We start from the raw sequence: 19,370 nt of genomic DNA, 5'->3' as shown, positions 1-19,370 counted from the left end.
TGATTGAAAAGTTGCAGAACCTGGGCCTCTGTACCTCCCTCTGTAATTGGATCCTTGACTTCCCAACCGGAAGGCCACAATCTGTGTGGATTGGTGATAACATCTCCTCCTCGCTGACAATCCACACTGGCACACTTAAGGGATGAGTGCTTAGCCCTCTGCTCTACTCTCTACAACTACATGACTGCGTTGCTAGGCATAGCTCAAATACCATTGTAAATTTGCTGATGATACAACCATTGCTGGTAGAATCTCAGGTGGTGATGAGAGGGCGTGCAGGAGTGCGATATGCCAACTAGTGGAGTGGTGTCACAGCAAAAACCTGGCACTCAATATCAGGAAGACAAAAGAAATGATTGTGGACTTCAGGAAGGATAAGACAAAGGAACACATATCAATCCTCACAGAGGGATCAGAAGTGGAGAGAGTGAACTGTTTCAAGTTCTTGGGTATCCAGATCTCTGAGGATCTAACCTGGTCCCAGCATATCAATATAGTTATAAAGAAGTAGCTATACCTTGTTAGGAGTTTGAAGAGATTTGTAATGTCAACAAATACACTCAAAAACTTCTATAGATGTACCATGGAGAGCATTCTGACAGGCTGTGTCACTGTCTGGTATGGAGGGGGGGGGTTACTGCACAGGACCAAAAGAAGCTGCAGAAGATTGTAAACCTAGTCAGCTCCATCTGGGGCACTGGCCTAAAAAGTACCCAGGACACCTTTAGAGAGCAGTGTCACAGAAAGGCAGCGTCCATTATTAAAGACCACCAGCACACAGGGCATGCCCTTTTCTCACTGTTACCATCAGGAAGGAGGTACAGAAGCCTGAAGGCACACAGTCAGTGATTCAGGAGCAGCTTCTTCTCCTCTGCCATCTGATTCCTAAATGGATATTGAACCCTTGGACACTAATTCACTTTTTAAAAAAATATACAGCATTTCTGTTTTTGCATGATTTTTAATCTATTCAATATATGTAATTGATTTACTTGATTATTGATAATTATTATTATTTTATTTTCTTATTTTTTCTCTCTTCTAGATTATGTATTGCATTGAACTGCTGTTGCTAAGTTAACAAATTTCACGTCACATGCCGGAGATGATAAACCTGATTCTGATTCTGACATCAAGCTTCCTCATGATACCCTAAAGTAGAATCTATAACTGCCTACCTGAGAGTAGCAGCGGGTCCCTGATATGCTTAGCAGCAACTCTGCACCATCCACCAGAAGCGGGACATCCTGGTGGCCAAACATTTTAATTGCCAATCCCAATCTGGTTTTGACGCGTCAGTCCATGGCATCCTCTTGTGTCAAGAAGAGGCTGCCCTCAAGGTGAAGGAGGGACACCATATATTCCATCTGGGCAGTTTTCAACCTAATGGCATGACTATCGATATTTCTTTCCAGTAAACTAATCTGCTCCACTTCCTCTATTCCCCACTCTGACCTTTTAACCTCTGCTCACCTATCTACTACTTTCCCTCCTCCTTCCCTTTCTCTCATGGTCCACCTCCTCCCCTATCGGATTCCTTCTTCTCCAGCCCTTGGCCTTTTGTACCCACTTGGCTTCACCGATCACCTTCCAGTTAGTCTCCTTCTCCTCTCTCCACCTTTTTATTCTGGCATAATCCCCTTTGCCTCTCAGTCCTGAAGAAGGGTCTCGGTCTGAAAGATCAACTGTTTATTAATTTCCGTAGATGCTGCCTGACCTGCTGAGTTCCTCCAGCGTTTTCTATATGTTACCCATAACAGATGATGTGATCACCTGGAGACACAAGAGACTGCAGTTACTGGAATCTGCAGCACTAACAACCTGCTGGAGGAACTCAGCTGAGGGGGAAGGGTGAGGAATTGTTGACATTTTGGGTCAGAACTCTGCGTCAGTAGGGTTTTTGGCCCGAAACATCGACGATTGCTCCCCCACCCCCATAGATACTGATCAAGTCACAGAGTTTCTCTCACAGATTGTTTGTTGCTCCAGATGTAGTCATCTATATTTTTGTACATGGGACCCTGTTGCACACAAATGGAAGGCCTTGTTTCCTGTAATATAACATTGACATTACTGCAGTTGCAATGTCCCGTGGGGGGAGAAGGCCCAGCTGAAAAGGACGGATATTAATCACCATCGACAGACAAACTGAGGTGAAATGCAAACAAGCACTCAGTGATAACTTTACAACAGGGAGCCACTCATCGCACAGCCTGTCGCACTGGGTCAACAGCCAGGAAATTACATTAGTAAATGTTAGCAATATCATATTACAGGGCATACAAGATTACCCAGTGGCACAGCCAGCAGAGTTTATTCATTGTCATTGAGCACTACAGCACAGAAACATGCCCTTTGGTCCATCTATTCCATGCTGAACTGTTATTCTGCATAGTCCCATCGAACCTCATCAGGACCATAGCCTTCCATACCCCTCCCATCCACGTACTTATCCGAATTTCTCTTAAATGTTGCAATCCAACTTGTTCACCTTATATATTTCACCTTTCACCTTTAATCTATGATCTCTAGTTCCAGTCTTGTTGAATATGAGTGGAAGATGACTACAAAATCTGGACCAGCTGGAAAAAATAGTCTCTAAGATAGCATATCGATTTAATGCAGTCAAGTGTAAGGAGTTCTTAAAATGTAAGATATTCTCTTGTCTGCAGTATCCTCAGTGTCTTGTGTCTCTATCTTCAGACTTGTTTTAGGTACTCTCACTCCTCCTTCCTCAGGACTGCTCTTTTCTGTGGTCCAATTTTGCAAGGAAGTTGAATATAGTTAAAACGATTGCTGTATCAATGCATTAGGAATACAATTTTGCTGATTCAAGTTGCTGGGGCCTCAGATTCTTACCGTGTTTACAAGTAACTGGTTTGATGATGACACTAATTTAGATGATACAGCAAACAGGTTAACAGTATTATATAATCTTACATAGCTGAGCGGTCTGATTTGTAACATGTCGATGAACACTTACCCAACATCCTCGATCTCACCTGTCACCAGACTTCCTCTCCTTGTGTTGATCCAGTCTCCCCTTAAATCTCTCTCTGTGATTTGTTGCAACCATTCCCTATGAGGGTTGTTTGCTATGCTTCTCCTAAATTGGATTGATCTGTTATTTGTGTTTGTGGCCTCTAGTCTGGTGTTTCGGCAAAAGGAATATCTTCACAGCTCCTGTAAGTTTTTGACTGGTGAAATGTTCCGCCCTTATTTCACAATAATTGTACTTCCTAACTCGTAAAGTTCAAAGTAAATTTATTATTAAAATACATACAGTGTATGTCACCATATAGAAGAGGGGTTCATTATGTTGTGAGCATTCCCAGTAAATGCAAAGAAATACCATAGAAATGATGAAAGACCACACACAAGATGGACAAGCAACTAATGGCAATGTTACCTCCCATGGTAGGGGAGTCTAGGACAAGAGGGCATGACTTCAGAATTGAAGATCGTCCATTAGAACAGAGATGCAGAGAAATTACTTTAGTCAAAAGGTGATAAATCTGTGGAATTTGTTACCACGAGTGGTTGTGGAGGCCAAGTCATTGGGTGCATTTAAGGCAGAGATAGACAGATTCTTGATTAGCCAGGGCCTCAAAGCATATGGGGTGAAAGCAGGGGAGTGGGGATGACTAGAATAATTGGATCAGCCTATGATTGAATAGCGGAGAAGACTCGATAGGCCAAATGGCCTACTTCTGCTCCTGTATCTTATGGTCTAGTCTTATGTGTTGCATTTTGGAAGGACAAACCGGGATAGGATGCCATTTCATTGGCTCTGCATTCAGCTCTTCCATCTGGACAATGAAGATGCATAGATCAGGATGCTCTTCACTGACTACAGCTCAGCATTCAGTACTATCATCCCCTCAAAACTCATCACTAAGGTCCAAGACGTAGACTTTGATGCTCCCCTGTGCAACTGGATCTTTGATTTTTTGACTCGCAGATTCCAGTCCGTACAGATTGGTAACAATGATCACTGACACCACATTGACACCAATAATCTCCTCCATAATCACCATCAGCACAGGAGCACCACAAGCTAGCTGCTTAGCACCCTGCTCTATTTGCTTTATATCTATGCTTGTGTGGCTAATTACAACTGCAATGTCATAATCAAGTTTGCTGACAACAATGATAACAAGCTTGCAAAACAAAAATAGTGATGAATTGGAATATAGAGTAGAGATGGAAAATCTGGTTGAATGGTGCCACAAAAATGACCAAAGAGCTGATTATTGACTACAGGAGGAAGAAGCTGGAGGTCCATGAGCTAGTCCTCCTTGGGAAATTGAATCAATAACTTTAAATTCCTTGATATTATCATATTTGAGGACCGGCGTGTGAGTGCTATGACAGAGAAGGCACAACAGCACCTCTTCTTCCTGAGAAGTTTGAATACATTCAGCATATCATCCAAAACTTCGATAAACTTCTATAGTTGCACAGCGGAGAGTATCCTGACTAGTTACACCACAGCTTGGTATGGAAACACTGAAGCCCCAGAACAAAAATAACCTAAAAAATGAGGTGGATACAACCCAGTTCATTACAGGCAAGACCCTCCTGAGCACTTGGACAAGAAAGCAGCATCCATCGTCAAGGACCCCCACTATTCAGGCCATGCTCTCTTTTCACTGCTGCCTTCGGGAAGAAGGTACAGGAGCCTTAGGGCCCACATCACCAAGTCCAGGAACAGTTATTACCCCTCAACCATCAGGCTGTTGAACCAGTGTGGATAATTTCACGCACCTCAACTCTGTACTCATTCCACAACCTATAGACCCACTTCCAAGGACTCTACTACCCATGTTCTCAGTATTATATATTTATTTTTGCACAATTTATCTCTTTGTCAATTTGTTTGTATTTCTTTATTTTCATGTAAATGCCTGCAGGAAAATGAATCTCAAAGAAGTACGTATATGGTGAAATATATGTGCTTTGATAATGAAGTTACTTTGTCAACTGAAATACCCTAAAACCATCATAAAATTTCCCTTTTTATGTATTTTTTCTCTCTCCCACTGTAATCTGTACCCCTACATTCTGGATACTCTTTGGAAGCTTGCATATAACTCCCATCAGGTTCTTTTCCCCCTTGCAGTTAGAGTACCACTATTTTATAATGGGGTATAGGATGTCACCGGAAAACAAAAAAAAAGAAAAATATGAATGTTGTTAATTTAAAGTAAAAACACTCAATTTGTCAGTCAGCATCAATGTAAAGAGTAACAGTCAATGATTCAGGTCTATGTCCTTTTGATGGAACATTGGTGATCTTTCTGTTGATCACTAGTCAGACAGGAATATAAAGTGGAGGCTCAAGAGACTGTGGATGATGGAAATTCTGAGCAACACACAAGGAGTTGGAGTAACTCAATGAGCCAGACAGTACCTATAGAAGAATATGGACAGACTACTAAACTTCTGACCTGAAATTTAGATTGCCCATTTCCCCCTCCACAGATGCTGCCTGACTTTTTGAGTTCCTCTTGGCCTTTTTCTGAAAGTAAGGTATAGCTTTCTTCATGTTTGGCTTGGTTTTTACTGCAAGTCTCTGTTGGACATTGATATTGTAAAATGCTACAAGCCCATTTTCCTTGCTTAACGATAAGACAGGGAGCAGGGGAACAGTGCAGCCTTGGTTGTTGCGAGGATTAGGCCTCAAGCCGCAGGCTTGCCTGTTGTAGTGGTCCAAGAGAGGAGACACAGGAGGCAGTGTAGCACAATGTCCATGCCTGGCTGGGAGCTGGCCCCTCCTGTCAGTGCTGCCCTCCAGTGTTCAATTGGTGGAACAACAAGCTGAACTGCATGCATGCATATATACGTTCTTCTGTGGACTGCGGAGAAATGCTTGTTCTTGCCAACAACACCCATGCACCATCAATTTATAGGTCATGTCACCTGTTCTGTGTATGACTGTTGGTACTGTGTTTTACACCTTGGCCCTGGAGGAACACTATTTCATTTGGCTGTATTCATCCGTGTTCATGTATGATTAAATGATAATTAAACTTGAACTTGAACTTCCGATATTCTCTCTTCAGGACCTCATCCCTTTTCCTGCCTATGTTGTTGGAACCCTTATGTATTATAACTTCCGGCTATTCACCCTTCCCCTTTAGAATGTTATGGATCAGATCAGAGACCTCTCTGACCTTGGTGCCTGCTGGGCTACATATCATCCTGCTGTCTCTTTCCCCTCCACGAATCTCCTGTCTGCTCCCCCAACTATGATTCCTCTATCACAATTGCACTCCTCTTCTCCCCCTTCACTTCTGAAGCACGGAGCCGGACACAATGCCAGAGACACAGTCTCTCCTGGTAGGTTGTTGCCCCGTAACAGTATTCAAAGTGGTATAGTTATTTTTGAGGGGAATGGCCAGAGTGGTGCTCTGCACTGTCCCTCTCCCGACAGTCATCCGGCTGCCTACCTTCTGCAAGTTACAGGTGACCACCTCCCTGTAGCTCCCATCTATCACCTCCTCATATGAGCCGAAGGTCATCCAGCTGCAGCTCTAGTTCCTTAACACGTTCTCCAAGGATCTGCAGCTTGATGCACTTCATGTGGATGCAGTTATCAATCTCCCAGAGTTCCCACAGCTTACACAAAGAACATACCACTGACCCTCAATCCATTCTCAATGTACTAGTTGTGTACTAATACTCAAAGAAAGAGAAAAAAAAAATTACTAGAAACTTACATAGAGCCTCCACATGTTCACACATTGGAGAGGGTCCAAAGGAGGTTTACAAGAATGAGCCCAGGGATGAAAGGATTAACATGAGGAGCACTCGACGGCTCTGGACCTGTACTCACTGAAGGAATGAGCGGGATCTCATTGAAACCTGCCGAATAGTGAAAGACTAAGATAAGAATGGACATGAAGAGCATGTTTCAACTAGTGGGAGAGTCTTGGACTAGAGGGCACAGCCTCAGAATAAGAGGATGTTCCTTTAGAACAGAGATGAGAAGGAATTTCTTTAGCCAGAGGATGGTGAATCTGTGGAATTCATTGCCACAGACAGCTATAGAGGCCAAGTTATATTTAAAGTGGTTGTTTGTAGGTTCTCGATGTGTAAGGGTGTTAAAGGCTACAGGGAGAAGACCAGATTATGGAATTGAGAGGGAAAATAAATCAGCCATGATTGAATGATGTAGCATTGAAGGGTTGAATGGCCTAATTCTGCTCCTATGTCCTATTGGCCTTCAAGTTAGTGTCTCCAGAGATGTTGTCAACAACATTTAAGACTGCAAAGCCATATAACAATCAACCCTTCCATGTATTAAACAACTTTTATGTAAGGTTTAGCTTTCCAGGTTCAGTCTCAGCTTGGATTTAAACCTACCCACATTCCTGACCCCGGCGTTCTTAATCCTGACCCCAGCCTCACACCTTGTCCTAACTCTGGACTGTACATTTAGCTTCTACTTCTCCATGCTCTTGATCTGGTGAGCAGACAAATCAATAGATGGCAACTCACAAGGGTACCATCTGGGGAGGAAGAAAGTATAAAAAGACAAGTCCTGCAGTTTGGGGGAGGAGCAGCAGAGGAAAACAAAATGCCTAGATGGTTAAGCCACAAGTTGGGCTGAAAACTACAAGAACAGGAGGCAGCCCATCAAACTCTACCTCAAGAATTTCTTTTAAAAAGAAAAGGAGGGATTCCCTACTAATTCCCTACTTGGCAGGTGCCAGCTAGTAAAAGCTTTTGCCCGATCCAACAAGTCCCATGTGTGGCCTTCGGAGGATAAAGTGGCTCTGGTCTTTTGATTTGTTCCCACACTGGAAGTTGCAGGGGTAGTTTGCGTCTTTTATTTACCTTGGGTTTCCTTTTGTAACTATCAACTACTCTCTTCCACCCAACAGTTAACAAAATCTACTACGGTCCACTAACAGAGGGGTCTACATTACAACGATGTAAACGATTTGCTCAATTCTGCATCTAATATCTGGGTGACAGAGGGAAGAAGCTATTCTTGAATCGTTGAGTGTGTGTCTTCAGGCTCCTGTACCTCCTCCCCTGATGGTTGCAATAAGAAGAGCGCATGTCCTGGATGCTGGGGAAGTTAGTGCCTATGATGGAACTGACTGAGTTCACAACTATCTGCACCGTATTTCAATCCTGTGCAGTGGTCCCCACCTCACCACCACCACACCAGATGGTGAAGCAGTTAGAATGCTCTCTACTGTACATTTGCAGAAATTTGCAAGTGTCTTTGGTAACATGCTAAGACTCCTCAAGCTCCAAATGAAATACAGCTGCTGTCATGCCTTTCTTTGATTGCTACATTGATATGCTGGGCCCAAAAGATGTTGACACCCAGGAATTGAAAATTGCTTATCCTTTCCACTTCTGATCCCTTAATGAGGACTGATGTACATTCCCTCATCTTATTCTTTCCGAAGTCCACAATCAGTTCTTTGGTCTTACTGATGTTGAGTGCCGGGTTATTGCCACGACACCACTCCACCAGCTGCTCTATCTCGCTCCTGCACAGCTTCTCATCACCATCAGAAATTCTGCCAAAAACAGTTGTGGTGTCAGCAAATTTATAGATGGCATTTGAGTTGTAGCCGTGGGTATAGAGAGGGTGGAGCAATGGGCTAAGCTCACGTCCCTCAGCTGCGCCAATGTTGATTATCAGCGAGGTGGAAATGTTAGAAGACTGTGGTCTGGCGGTGAGGAAGTCGAGGATCCAGTTATAGAGAGAGGTACAGAAGTCCAGGTTTTGGAGCTTTTTTATCAGGACTGTAGGAACGATGGTGTTAAACACTGAGCTGTTGTCAATAAACAGCATCCTGACATAGGTATTAATATTGTCCAGGTGATCCAAGGTCACGTAAAGAGCCAAAGAGATCGCATTTGCTGTAGACCTATTTCAGAGAAAGGCAAATTGAAGTGGGTCCAGGTCCCACCTGAGGCAGGAGTTGACTCTAGCCACGTCAAACCTCTCAAAGCATTTCATCACCGTAGATGTAAGCGCGACTGGACATTAGTCATTAAGATAGCTCACCTTGCTCTTGGGCACTGGTATGATTGTTGCCCTTTAGAAGCAGGTGCAAACTTCTGACTGTAGCAATGGGAGATTAAAAATGTTTTTGTACACACCTGTCAGTTGGTTGGCACAGCTTTTCAGAGCCCTACCAAGTACGCTATTGGGACCTGTCACCTTGTGAGGGTTCACCCTCTTGAAAGGCATTTTGACATCAGCCTCTGAAACAGAGATCACAGCGTCACTGGATGCTGCAAGGATCCTCAAAGCTGTAAGTTTATTCTTCCTTTCAAAGCGTGCATAAAAGGTGTTGAGCTCATCCAGGAGTGAAGCATCACTGCCACTCATGATGTTAGGTTTCACTTTGTAGGAAGTAATAGCCTCTAAACCCTGCCAGAGTTGTCATGCATCCAATTTCACCTCTAACCTCAAATGGAATTGTTCTTTAGCTCTTGAGATATCACTCTGTAAATTGTACCTGGCCTTCTTGCAGACCTGGATCACCAGACATGAATGCTACAGATCTTGCCCTTAGCACACTACGAATCTCCTAGTTCATCCATGACTTTTGATTTGGGTATGTATGATATGTTTCTGTAGGCTCATACTCAGTGAATTGTGAGGCCAATGAACTGTATCACTGTGTCCAGAATGGCAGGGGATAGCCAAATCTCCATGAAGCAAAATCACAACAGACCCTGATATCCCTCTGGTACAGCAATCTTATTCTGAAGTCTTTGATTATATTTTCCAGACTATGTTTGCCAGCAGAATAGATAGTAGTGGAATTTGGAACCTCATCTTCTAAAACAAACTTCTAATCCAGCACATCACCCTCATTTCTGTTGCCTTAAAGGGGAACCGTACTTGCAACTGGAGGGTGCATCCAAGATTTGTTGACTTTGTGCAGTGATAGGCTTTGTAAATGTTTTAAAATGATGCTATTTACTGTATTGTCCATGGCTGTAGCTGTGGATTTCAGCTATAGCAGATTAAACAGGAATATCTGATGATTTCCATTGGAGCTGCTTGCACAAGTCGCCTTCTTAATGGTGCCACCAGAAAGTTTTTTTAAAACTTTCTGAAGACAGGGGAAGCTCCCAGCACAAAATTTGTATGGGTATTAATGAGTGGCAAAGGTTTGAGGGATAGACAAATTGTGGGGGTAGTGGGGGAGGGTAATGGGGAAGGGTTGTGGCTGAGTCAAATCCAAACAGTTGGCTCATCTTCTGCAGGCGAGTTGTCCCGTTAACAGGAAACAGCTGGCTGTGGCCTGCAACAATCTAGTCCTCTGTGAGGGCTGGGGGAAGGGGCAAGAAGGCAGGGGGCACCATTAATTCTTGTTCCTCAAAACAAACATTCTTTGCATTTAATCTTCACTCTCTGGGCAGATAATATTTCACAACACGGCCTCCACTGTTTTAATTGTTAACAATGTTCCTATAATGGTGTAATTACGCTGCCAGGTCAGCTGCTTTGTATCATAGCAATAATCTTTATTTAGTTCCAGTGGAGATTAAAACCAGATCCTAACCATTCAATGCTACTGAAATGCCTCCTTGCTTCTGGGAGCTCATGGGTTTAAAACTCATTACTTTTCGATCAATCCTGCTTTGGCTTGAGGAGTACTGCATTTCACTTCCTGCAAGGCAGAATGGGTCTGCTTCTTTGGCCTAACTCGCCCAGTTTTTCCCATCAGCTGTTTAGATCTTCTCCAAGGCAGCACCCATATTGCGCCTGAAGACATAAGACATTAAATTTAGAAAGGGAAGAGACTAGACAGACAAAGTTATATTTTATCACATCAATCTGAATCAGAATCAGGTTTAATATCACCAGTATATGTCATGAAATTTGTTGTCTTTGCAGCAGCAGCAGCACAATGCAACATGTAATAACAGAAAATAAACGAATTACGGTAAGTATATATTAAACAGTTAAAACATTAATGCAAAAATAGTAATTAAAAAGTAGTGAGGTTGTGTTTGTGGTCCATTTAGCAATCGGATGACAGAGCAGAAGACAACACACACACAAAATGCTGGTGGAACACAGCAGGCCAGGCAGCATCTATAGGAAGAAGCACTGTCAACGTTTCGGGCCGAGACCCTTCGTCAGGTCTAACTGAAAGAAAAAATAGTAAGAGATAGTAAGATAGACAGAACAGAAGAAGCTGTTTCTGAATCGTTGAGTGTGTGCCTTCAGGCTTCTGTGTCTCCTTCCTCCTTCCTGATGGTAACAAGGCATGACTTAGGTGATGGGGGGTCCTTAATAATAGGTGGCACCTTTTTGAGGTATTGCTACTTGAAGATGTCCTGGACACTATGGAGGCCTTTGCCTATGATGAAGCTGACTAAGACTATGACTCTCTGCAGCTTATTTTGAACCTGTGCTGTGCCCCTTCCCCCATACCAGACTGTGATATAGCCCGTCAGAATGCTCTCCACAGTACTTCTCTAGAAAATTGTGTCTTTGGTAACATAGCCAAACCTCCTCAGACTCCTAATGAAATATAGTCGCTATCACGTCTTTTTTGTAGCTGCATTGATATGTTGCTTCCAGGATAGCTCCTCAGAGACATTGACACCCAGGAGCTTGAAGCTGCTCGCTCCTTCTACTTCTGATCCCTCTTTGGGGACTGGTGTGTGTTCCTTGACTTACCCTGTCTGAAGTCCACGATCACTTGCTAATACATGATTATGTTTTATTTTGGTGTATAACTCAGCTGAGGTACTTAAAACGGAATCATACAACTGAACACTTAAGTGAAGTTAAAATACTGATGGAGAAGGAACAAAAGAAAGAGATGAAGTAAACCAGAATTATACAAGAGAATTAATAGTGTGATGAAGTAAATAGTCAAGCAAATTGTGTAACTTGTTCTGAAGAGATTAGATTTGACTAGTTTATTGTTAATGTGTTTATGCTTATATACACCTGATGCAATGAAATTCCTTTTCACATGACGCGCACAGAATAAACAATATGCTGTTGGCACCGATGTAGGCTCTGTGAAGGATGCAGAAGGGTTCGTCGTGATATAGATTAGCTATATGAATGTGCAAAGGTACGGTAGATGGAACATAATGTGGAAAAATGGGAGGTCACCCACGTCAGTAGGAAAAGCATCACGGGTTACCACAGAACCCTGAAAACCGTGCAGAGTTACTGAGCACAGAAATGGACCAAAACAGTGAGAGACTGGAAGGTGTTGATGCTCAGAGAGAATTAGTGACAATCCTATTATGCTTTTTTGATGGAATCCAATAAGCACTATTAATGTCAATCTATAAACATGCATCTATTACTGACATGACCAAATTTAATCTTAAAACTGCTCTAGAGATAGTGGTCAAAAGATAGTCTTGTCTGAAGACTTCCTTCTTCTTTGAGTAATTCCACTGTACTTTCCCTATCCCCGTGAGAGGACACTTGGGCTCTTTTTAAGGTTTCATTTAAAAGAAGGCATTTCTGACAGTTCATCTGAAAATGCAAGTGGAGTTATTCAGATGAGCCCACATTCCCAGTGGTACCACTGTCTACTGATTGCTCTATCAGGGAATGAAGGGTCTTTAGCCTGTGATGGGTCAACAACTTACAAGCAGTGCAGCATCCAACCTCACTGATGGCTTTGGAGAGGTGCACCATTTCTTGATCTGTGTTCTCTTAGGATGAACACTGCAGGGAGAGACGCCCAGTTTGGTGAAATCAAGTGCACGCAACTGTGTGGGGATGTTGTAACCAATGTCAGTGACATCAGAAAGATAACATACTGTACAAAAGACATTAACCTGGGCTTCATGAAAATAGAACCCCTGAAAAAACTGTCCACTAGTCCAGCTGCAGAGAAAATGGAGCTGAGAGTTTTCTGAAGCACAGGTCCTGAAGTGCCCAAGCCAGGATCACTACATTCAAAAACAGTTACCTCCCCCAAGCCATCAGGCTGATCAACATTTCCACCTGTTCACTCACCCCCACCTTCACCACCTCAGGGTTCATATGCCGAGTCACTCGGTCACTTTATCATTTCATGTCAGAGTCACCTTATGTTCAGATACTCCTGAAGGCAGCGTCACTTTTGCACATGCAATACATCCAGTCTATGCATATAAGCTCATCTTAAGTATTTATGGCCATACTCAGCAGTTACCTGTATATTAATATTTGTTGTGTTGTTAGGCCTATTGTGTTGCTTTATGCTGCATCGGATCCACAATCACTTTGTTTTCTTTTTCACTCATGTTCTAAAGAATAATAATAAACAACCTTGAATCTTGAATCTTGAATCTTGAAAGCTGAGATGTAGAAGAATAATGTCCATTTGGCTGATGTAAGCAATGATGCCAAGTAGAAAGAAAACCATATACTGGGCAAAACAAATGTCATCAGGAGAAATGATGACATGAAAATCAATGATGGGGCATTAAAAAGCATATTGAAGGCTTGATCTAAAACATCCACTTATTTTAATTTGGTTGTGTTCCAAAAAATCTTTTCTAACATCAATCTTAGCAGCAATATGGTCAGATTTCCTCTTTACTATACATGTCTCCCCAAATCTTGCCAAATCAAAGACTGGTAATTCTTTGATGTTTAAGTGTGTTGAATCAGCTCCCATAACTAAGAAGATAAAAGCCCAAGAAATGCAAAAGTTGAATTAATGTTTTAGATCTACCATCCCTCTTCTTTCCAATCTAAAACATTTTAAGTGCATAACTGTTCCTATTCCTGATGTAAAGTCCTCGACTTGAAACATGAGCCCTGTCTCTTCCTCTATAGATGCAGCATGATCTGCCGAGAATCCCCAACACTGCTTGTATTTGATACCTAAGGTTCATTGAACAGCATATTGACATTCATGGACAGGATACAGGGACTAATACCGAGACACAAGAGACTGCAGACGCTGGAATCTGGAACAGCATACAAATTGCTGGGGAAGCCCTGTGAGCCTGGCAGAATCTGTGGATGGAAACAGACAGTTGATGGATCAGGTCAACACCTTCATCTGGGGTGACCTAAAATAGTGACTGTCCTTTTCCCTCTGTTCATGCTTCCCAGTTTTTTCCAGCAGTCTGTATATTTCGACAGGGACTAGGATTGCTACTCCTTGGAGCTTTCCTCACTTTATTGTCACAAGATTTTCCAACCTATCCAGCTAGGATGCATACAAATAGAAGAGTAAGAGGATTCAGCCTTTTGAAACTCATTACCCGTTCAATTAGAGTACTGTTAACGCACACCTCAAATTCATTTGTCTATGTATCTTGTACTACTACTGCAAAACAACGATTTCACGTCACATAATTCAGTGATAATAAATCTGATTTGATATATTCCATATCTGAGACAAGGAAGGATTTCAAATTATCATTAAATTGGGACAAATGTGCTGAAGGTTAAAGCCAGGCCAAAAGAAATTTAGAACTGATGTCAGGAAATACTTCACTTATTCAAAAACATATGGAAAGGCCTCTTGGGTAAGACAGTGAAGCAAATGGTCTGGAATTGCTTGAGAAATGATCAAATGCAGTGATGTGGGAGCTCTAGGGGCATGCTGGATTAGGTCAGGGAGTCCAAATAACCTTACTCACCTAAAATCAGCAACTGAGGTTTGAAACAATAGGCTGTAGCTGCTGAATGATTGGCATATTTTTATTAAATAAGTATATTAAGGATCAGAGTAAACACAGGTACAGTAACAAGTCACAGATCATCCACAATTTGTTTAAACAACACAACAGGCGCAGGGAATTGAACACTCCATCCTTGTTCAAACAACTTTCCGCTATGTATTATTGCTTTTTCTTGTTTGAGATTAAAATCATCAGATATTCTTATCTGTTAAGATGGACTCTATTATGAAGTTGTTTGTTAACACATTTCCAGTTGTAATATATAGTACAAACATATCCCTGCAGAATCACCCCGAACGTTGGCTTCATCTCACATATTGCTTTTTCTTGTTTATCTTGGCTGTATCCCTTGCTTCCCACGCTCCAAGCCCGAGTGCATCAATCCTAAGTAACTGCATTCAAATTCAATGTGTAGTTAATCATAATTACTTCCCAAACTGTAAAATCAGCTGAAATACATGCTTTCTGCTTACAACTTGATGAGAAATTGAAATTTTCCCCCTTTCTATTACACACATTTTCCAACTGGTGAATGCACAGAGCAGCAGGGGTTGGGGTGGGGGTCTGGGTTGTGGAGCCAGTAACCACCATCGGGCAGGATCCTCAGAGGAAAGCTTTGGAGAAAGGGAAGAGAAATTCATTCTGCACAGTTATGGCAATGTTTGAAAGGAATATTCATTTGTTCCAGTTGGGCTTCTTTCAGCATACTTTATACAATCTGGCAGGTGGTACCATTCGAGTGTGGTAATGTTGCTGCTGACACTCTTGTTTGAAGCCTAGGCTGATATAGATAACTAATGGGACTAGGCAGCACTCAAAACAGTTTTGGCAGCGGTGATGCAGAAATCTTTGTGATCTCTCAATTGGATAATAATATAGTTATAAAGAGATTTTGCATAGAACAGGCTCTTCAGCCCACCGAGGCCTTGCAAACCACCAACAAACCATTTATACTAATCCTACATAAATCACATGTTCTGCTCCCACATTCCCATCAATATCCCCCAGATTCTATCGTTCAGCTATACACTAGGGGCAATGTCGTTGGCCAATTAATCCCTCAACCAGCACGCTTTTGGTAAGTGGGAGAAAACCGGAGCATCTAGTACAGTGGTTCCCAAACTGGGGTCCACAGAGCCCTCAGTTAATAGTAGGGGGCCGTGGCAATAAAAAGATTGGGAACCTCTGACCGAGAGGGAGAATGAGCATAACTCAACCAGAGGACAACCACATACCAGCTATGCCACTGTGTCATTCAAATCTATGAGTTCCCGAATTGAGAGGATAATGAGGATTAAGCATGCTTCTCCTCAGTATTGATGCAGACTGGGGACAAATAAGGCTGTAATGTCTCATTCTTTCTCACCAGAATGTTGCACTTCACATCCAATGGAATTCCTCCAGAGTTAACCAACCTTCACTGGAGATACATAGCCTTTCAATTTGCACAATTTATTTCACAGAACCAAGCTCTGAGAGCCAGCCCTTGGTGTTCATGTACCCAACACAAGGCCCCAAAACAGAGCTGATTCTTTGAGTCACACAGCACAGAAATGGGCCCTCTGGCTCACCATCTCAATGCCAACCTTCATGTGCCCATCTATACTAATACCATTTATCAGTAGATAACCATATTTGAGCAGTTCAAGTGCTTGTCTAAATACTTCTTCAATGTTGTGAGAGTATCTTCTTCCTCCACCCACTCAAGCAGTGTTTTCAGATTACAACCATCCTCGGGGTGAGAAAGTCATTCCTTGAATCTCCTCTAAACCTCTTATTCTTTATCCTAAATCTATGCTTACTAGTTTTACATCTCTGCCATGGAGAAAAAGAAGTTCTACTATCTCTGTCACTAAGCCTCTGTGATCCTTACGTTCTACCAACTCCACTTTCAACCTCTTTTCCTCCTCAAATTGAAGCCTCACATATTTATGCCACCTTTCCCTGAATCCCTCACTTGGATTCCTCTAATCAGGGTTTTGCTCTTACTGCAATATGGAAACAGTTCTGAAACAATTCACTTCTGAGAAAGTAAATCATCCGTCCTCATAACCTTTGATACATTGACCCATTAATTGTCTTTCAATGCCTCTCCATCAGTATCCAATTCATGGTTGCTTGACTCTATGCGTGTTCATCCAGTTGTGGTCAGAGAATGAAAGGTAATAATTTCCCTCCCATTATAGCTGGTATCCACAATGGACCTCTCCTTGGGCCTTTCTCACTTGTTGTCCCTCAGCAAACGTTATCTGAAAACAAAGGCAAGGTTTCTATATGCACTAAGATGACATCCATCATTACTTTACTGTCATGTCCCTTAACCAAATCTCTCTGCTCTCTGTCAGTTGCCTGACTTTTTTCCAACATCAAGTGATGAAAATCTAGAAATTTCTACCAGCTAAATATTGGGAAGTCCAAAGTGTAATCCCCTTGCTGTCAATTCTTGCTGTCAAAGTTTAATGTGAAAAAGACTAAGAAGCTGGTGGTGGACCTGAGGAGGGCTAAGGCACTAGTGACCCCTGTTTCCATCCAAGGGGTCAGTGTGGACATTGTGGAGGATTACAAATATCTGGGGATACAAATGGACAATAAACTGGACTGGTCAAAGAACACTGAGGCTGTCTACAAGAAGGGTCAGAGCCGTCTCTGTTTCCTGAGGAGACAGAGGTCCTTTAACATCTACCGGACGATGCTGAGGATGTTCTACGAGTCTGTGGTGGCCAGTGCTATCATGTTTGCTATTGGGTGCTGGGGCAGCAGGCTGAGGGTAGCAGACACCAACAGAATCAGCAAACTCATTCGTAAGGCCAGTGATGTTGTGGGGGTGGAACTGGACTCTCTGACCGTGGTGTCTGAAAAGAGGATGCTGTCCAAGTTGCATGCCATCTTGGACAATGTCTCCCATCCACTCCATAATGTACTGGTTAGGCACAGGAGTACATTCAGCCAGAGACTCATTCCACCGAGATGTAACACTGAGCGTCATAGGAAGTCATTCCTGCCTGTGGCCATCAAACTTTACAACTCCTCCCTCAGAGTGTCAGACACCCTGAGCCAATAGGCTGGTCCTGGACTTATTTCCACTTTGCATGATTAACTTACTATTATTTAATTATTTATGGTTTTATATTGCTATATTTCTACACTATTCTTGGTTGATGCGGCTGTAACAAAACCCAATTTCCCTCGGGATCAATAAAGTATGTCTGTCTGTCTGTCCCTCCCTCTCCAAGGATTTTGCATGAACTTAGAACCGATTGGTCATGATCTTCCTGCTACTTTTTTCTGTGAGTTTTCATTTTGTATCTAAAACTGCGTACTATCCTCTTTATACCTGCCTGATTTGGTTTAGATTTTAAAGAACTCCTCTATACCTCTATTACCAATTAAACTAACTACTTCAATACCTTAAACACAAGAAATTCCGTAGATGCTGGAAATCCAAAGCAATGCACAGAAAATGCAGGTGGAACTGAGCAGGTCAGGAGGCATCTATGGAAATGAATAAATAGTCAACGCTTTGGGACTGGAAAGTAAAGAGGAACACCAGGATAAAAAGGTGGGGGGAGGGGATGGAGGATGGCTAGAAGGTGATAGATGAAGCCAGGTGGGTAGGAAAGGTAAAGGACTGGAGAGGAAAGAACCTGATAGGAGAGCAGAGTGGAGCATGGGAGGAAGGGAATCAGGTGGGGACCCAGGCGGATATGAGGGAGGAGGTGAATAGGCAGGTTTAACACTTTGGCCACTTGCAGGGATGTGCCAGGAGGGAGATTCATGGGGAGGGCTGAATGGACAAGGAAATCATGGAAGGGATTCCCTTCCCCTTTCCATTCCCCATTCTGGCCTTTTAGCTCTTCTCACCTGCCTATCACCTCTCCCTGGGTCTCCTCCTCTTTCCCTTTCTCCTATGGTCCACTCTCCTCTCCAGCTCTTTACCTTTCCTACTCACCTGGCTTCACTTATCTCCTCCTAGCCAGTCCTCTTAAGCCCCCCCCCCCCCCACCTTTATATTCTGGTGTCATCCCTCTTCATTTCCATTTCCAAAGAAGGGTTTTGGCCTGCAACATCTTCTGTTTATTCATTTCTATAGATGCTGTCTGATCTGCTGAGTTCCTTCATCTTCTTGGTCAGACTCCCTCATTCCACTTTCTGTGAACTCAGTCCTCTCTTTTGCTGCCCGGGACCTATCCTGCACACTGAGTTCTTCCTCTGCACTTCCTGAGCAGCATTAACTTTTAACTAAGCAGTGATGAATTTCAAAATCCACACCAGTTTACATCATAGTTTCACCCCAGTTTAGCTCTTCAGGCCTTATAACCTCCCAAGATTTCAGTGTTCCTTTGGCCTGAACAAACCCAATTTTAACTGTTTTACTATTCAATCTTCAATCAAACTTGAGTGGTTCAGCTTCATCTTTGTAATAATCTTATGAAGGGGCAATGTAAGTGGCAGTTAATGTTATTGAGAGTTGACTTGTGATAACATTGGTCTTTAATAATCTGAGAGCAAAGCTGATGAACATAAAGCACATTTCTGATCTGACTTAGAACATACTGAAATTGGGAAAAGCACCAAGGTGATTCCACAAAGCTCAACAACTGCTTAAGATACTTGGTAAGTGAAACTTCAACAGGCTCAAGGCACACTTAATTCACACTCCCTCAAAGTATTGGTCTGTCACAATGACCCCTTTCTGTTCTAGTAGTACTGCAAACTGC

The 19,370-nt window shown here is 42.6% G+C and overlaps 1 protein-coding gene across 3 annotated transcripts in view; it reads right to left on the bottom strand.

The window, feature by feature from the left end:
- crocc2 (ciliary rootlet coiled-coil, rootletin family member 2) overlaps nucleotides 1-19,370 on the bottom strand; it is a 356,976-nt gene that overhangs the window by 253,584 nt on the left and 84,022 nt on the right. The gene's annotated exons all lie outside the window — the stretch shown is intronic.

The sequence above is a fragment of the Hypanus sabinus genome, chromosome 2 (genome assembly GCF_030144855.1).
Source record: "Hypanus sabinus isolate sHypSab1 chromosome 2, sHypSab1.hap1, whole genome shotgun sequence".
Classification (NCBI taxonomy): Eukaryota; Metazoa; Chordata; class Chondrichthyes; order Myliobatiformes; family Dasyatidae; genus Hypanus; species Hypanus sabinus.
This window is presented reverse-complemented; position numbering and strand designations above follow the sequence as displayed.